The following is a 4,627-nucleotide window of genomic DNA, read 5'->3' on the forward strand; positions in this document are numbered from 1 at the left end:
CGAACGGAACTCTCGCGCGGTCTAAAATTTTCACAATTAAGTTCTCGTTGCAAGTATAGCTTCTAGACCAACAAGAAATCCTTTCGTACAAAAGTTTTGGTTGTCACAAGTAACAAACTCCCTAATAAAATTGATAACCGAAGTATTTAAACCTCGAGTCGTCTCTCAAGGAATTGCAGGGAGGTGTATTTATTATTGGTTATGGAAGATTATCCTTTTGGAGTTTTTGAATAATGAACAGGAAAAGTAAATTGCAAGAATTAAAGTAATAACTAATAAAGCTCTTAGTAAGGTATGAAAACTGGAAATCCTATCCTAGTTATCCTTATCAATTGTGATGAGAATTGTTCATTACTCCCAATTAGTTAACTCTTACTAAATAAAGGAAAGTCAAGTGGACTAATCAATTTGATTCCTCAAGTCCTAGTCAACTCCTAAGGAAAGACTAGCTTTAGAGAGATCCAAATCAACCGGCAAATTCCAATTATCAATCAACAATGGAGTTTGATAACTCAAGTGTCACTAATTAATCAATTCAAGCTAAGAATGTAAAAAGCTAAATTAAAATCATAAATCTAAAATACCTCAAATTGCATTAAATATAAATTCAAATCTAACATGAAGAGTTCATAAACCAATTTGGCAACATAAGTAATTAACAAGAGAAATATATAAACCAAAGTACTAGAATAAATAAAAGTAGAAGAGAAACTAAATTAAAGGAACATTGAACCTAGAATGGAGAAGAAATAAACCTAACTTAAGAGAAATCCTAATTTCTAAAACCTAGAGAGATGAGAGAGCCTCTCTCTCTAGAAACTACATCTAAAACCTAAAAATTGTGAATTATGAATGTTCTATGAATGAATGAATGGATTTCCCCACTCTGTAGCCTCTAATATATGTTTTCTGGGCCAAAAACTGGGTCGAAAACAGCCCAGAAATCCCCCCCAGTGATTTCTGATACGTCTAGCACGCGTCAAAGTCATGCGTACGCGAGGATTGAATTTTCTCCAGGTCACGCGTGCGCGTGATCCACGCGTGCGCGTGATCCACGTATGCGTGTTACCTATCTTCGGAGAAGCTATGGCAAATTATATATTGTTGCGAAGCCCCGGATGTTAGCTTTCCAACGCAACTAGAACTGCCTCATTTGGACCTCTATAGCTCAAGTTATGACCGTTTGAGTACAAAGAGGTCAGGGCTGACAGCTTTGCAGTTCCTTCAATTTCTTGTATTCCTTTCACTTTTGCATGCTTCCTTTCCATCCTCCAAGCCATTCCTGCCCTGTAATTGATGAGCGGATAATTTATACGCTTTTTGGCATTGTTTTTACATAGTTTTTAGTATGATTTAGTTAGTTTTTAGTATATAATTATTAGTTTTTAAATAAAAATCACATTTCTGGACTTTACTATGAGTTTGTGTATTTTTCTGTGATTTCAAGTATTTTCTGGCTGAAATTGAGGGACCTGAGCAAAAATCTGATTCAGAGGCTGAAAAAGGACTGCAGATGTTGTTGGATTCTGACCTCCCTGCACTCAAAGTGGATTTTCTGGAGCTACAGAAGCCCAAGTGGTGCACTCTCAATTGCGTTGGAAAGTAGATATTTTGGGCTTTCGAGCAATATATAATAGTCCATAATTTTTCCGAGATTTGATAGCCCAAACTGGCGTTCAAAGTCAGACCAAGGAATTCTGGCATAAAACGCCCAAACTGGCACCAGAATTGGAGTTAAACGCCCAAACTGGCACCAAAGCTGGTGTTTAACTCCAGGAACAGCCTAAGCACGAAAAAGCTTCAATGCTCAGCCGAAGCACACACCAAGTGGGTGATGAGCGGATAATTTATACGTATTTTGGCATTGTTTTTAGTATATTTTAGTTAGTTTTTATTATGTTTTTATTAGTTTTTAAATAAAAATCACTCTTCTGGACTTTCCTATGAGTTTGTGTGTTTTTCTGTGATTTCAGGTATTTTCTGGCTGAAATTGATGGACGTAAGCAAAAATCTAATTCAGAGGCTGAAAAAGGCATGCAGATGCGGTTTGATTCTGACCTCCCTGCACTCAAAGTAGATTTTCTGGAGCTACAGAAGCCGAATTGGCTTGCTCTCAATTGCGTTGGAAAGTAGACATCCGGGGCTTTCCAGAAATATATAATAGTCCATACTTTACCCAAGATTTGATGGCCCAAACAGGCATTCTAAGTCAGCTCAAGAATTCTGGCGTTTAACTCCAAAACTGGCACAAAAGCTGGAGTTAAACGCCCAAACTGGCACAAAAGCTGGCGTTTAACTCCAAGAAAAGTCTCTACACATGGAAGCTTCAATGCTCAACCCAAGCACACACCAGTGGTCCCGAAAGAAGATTTCTGCATTAATTACTCATTTTTGTAACCCTAGGCTACTAGTTTTCTATAAATAGGACCTTTTGCTATTGTATTTGGAGATCTTTGAGAAGTCGTATGCTATCTTAGACACGTTTAATACGCTTATCTGAAATTCCAACCAAAGAATTGCATAAGTATCTCTATCTTTATTTTACATTCTATTTATCTTTTAATTATTAATTCTCCATCACCATCTGAATTAGCCTGACTGAGATTTACAAGGTGACCATAGCTTGCTTCAAGCCGACAGTCTCCGTGGGATCGACCCTTACTTACGTAAGGTTTATTACTTGGACGACCTAGTGCATTTGCTGATTAGTTGTGCGGAATTGTGACAAAGTGTGATTCACGTTTACGAGCTCCAAGTCCTTTGGCACCATTGTTGATGATCACAATTTCGTGCACCAAGTTTTTGTCGCCGTTGCCGGGGATTGTTCGGGTTTGGACAACTGACGGTTCATCTTGTCGCTTAGATTAGGTACTTTTCTTTTTATTTTTCAGAATTTTTAAGAATGAATTCTAGAGTTTCAAGGTGATGTTCTTATCATCACAAAAGCTGATTGATTCTCATCAATTTAGCTGCTAAATGTAATGTCCATGGGTTAATTTGTTCATTGTTGCATGGGTTAGTTATTTCCTATTTCAACACTAATGTTAATTTGTTCATTGTTGCATCTGCATATTTGATTGCATGTTTATTTGATTTTGTGCATTTAGTTACTACTTGGTTAAAGTAATAAAACCTGCTGAAGCTTGGCCAACCATGTCTAATCTTTTTAGACTGAAACTTTAGACTAACATTGCATGATTCTTGGAATTCTTATTAAAAGTTTTGAATCCCTTTATTTTCTTTTCCATATAAGTTTCGAAAATCACAAAAAAAATTTATAAAATCATAAAAATAAAAAATATTTTATGTTTCCTGTTTGAGTCTAGTATCAATTTTTAAGTTTGGTGTCAATTGCATTCTTCTTGCATTTTTCGAAAACATGCAATATGTTCTTCATTAATCTTCAAGTTGTTCTTGATGATTTCATTGCTCTGATCTTTAAATTCTCTTGTTTTGTGTGTTTTGTTGTTTCTCATATGCATTCTCAATTTGTTAGTGTCTCCTATATGAAAATTTTTAAGTTTGGTGTCCTGCATGTATTATTTATTTGATCTTAGTTGCAATTTTTATTATTTCTCATCATTAAAAATTCAAAAATATTTTCAAAATTGTGTCTTTTCAAGTCAATAATACAGAGAATTGAAGATTCAGAATATTCAGCAGAGGAATCAAACAGAAAAAGCTGGGCGTTCAAAACGCCCAATGAAGAAGGAAAACTGGCATTTAAACGCCAGCCAGGGTACCTGGCTGGGCGTTTAACGCCCAAAAAGGTAGCATTTTGGTCGTTAAACGCCAGAATGGATGCCATTCTGGGCGTTTAACGCCAGGATGACACTAGAGGGAAGATTTTGTTTTTAACTCAAATTTTTTTCAAATCTTCATAATTTTTCAAAATCAAATCTTTTTCAAATCATATCTTTTCAATCAAATCTCTTCAAAATCAATTTCTTTCCATTTTTTATTATTTTCGAAAATCCTTATTATAATTAATGATTTACTTCAAAATTTTCTAGTTGTTACTTGCCTATTAAGAAAGGATCAAAAGTTTTAATTCTAGAATCATTTCTTCTAATTTCTTGTTAGTCAAGTAAATCAACTTTAATTTTAAAACTTTCTCTTTTTACTTTTATTTTCAATGACATCTTCTCAATCATATCTTTTCAATCACATCTTTTTCAAAATTAACTCTCAATCATATCTTTTTGATTTCTAATTTCAAAATCTTTTTCAAAAATCACTTAATTTCTTTCCCAATCTTAATTTTTGAAAATCTCAATCAAATTTTCAAATTTCTTTTTATTATTTCAAAATTTTCTTAATTTATTTTCGAAAATTCTTCCCCTCTTCTCACATCCTTCTATTTAAGGGACTAACACTCCTCCTCAAGGTGCAATTCGAACTCTATCCTTCTTTATATGTTCGAATTCTCTTCTATCTACTTCCTCCTTCTATTCTTCTTTTCCTCTGACACCTCAAGGAATCTCTATACTGTGACATAGAGGATTCCCTACTTTCTTGTTCTCTTCTCTTTCATATGAGCAGGAACAAAGATAAAGGCATACTTGTTCAAGCTGATCCTGAACCTGAAAGGACCTTGAAGAGAAAGCTAAGAGAAGCTAAAGCACAA

Source organism: Arachis ipaensis, chromosome B05 (assembly GCF_000816755.2).
Source record: "Arachis ipaensis cultivar K30076 chromosome B05, Araip1.1, whole genome shotgun sequence".
Taxonomy (NCBI): domain Eukaryota; kingdom Viridiplantae; phylum Streptophyta; class Magnoliopsida; order Fabales; family Fabaceae; genus Arachis; species Arachis ipaensis.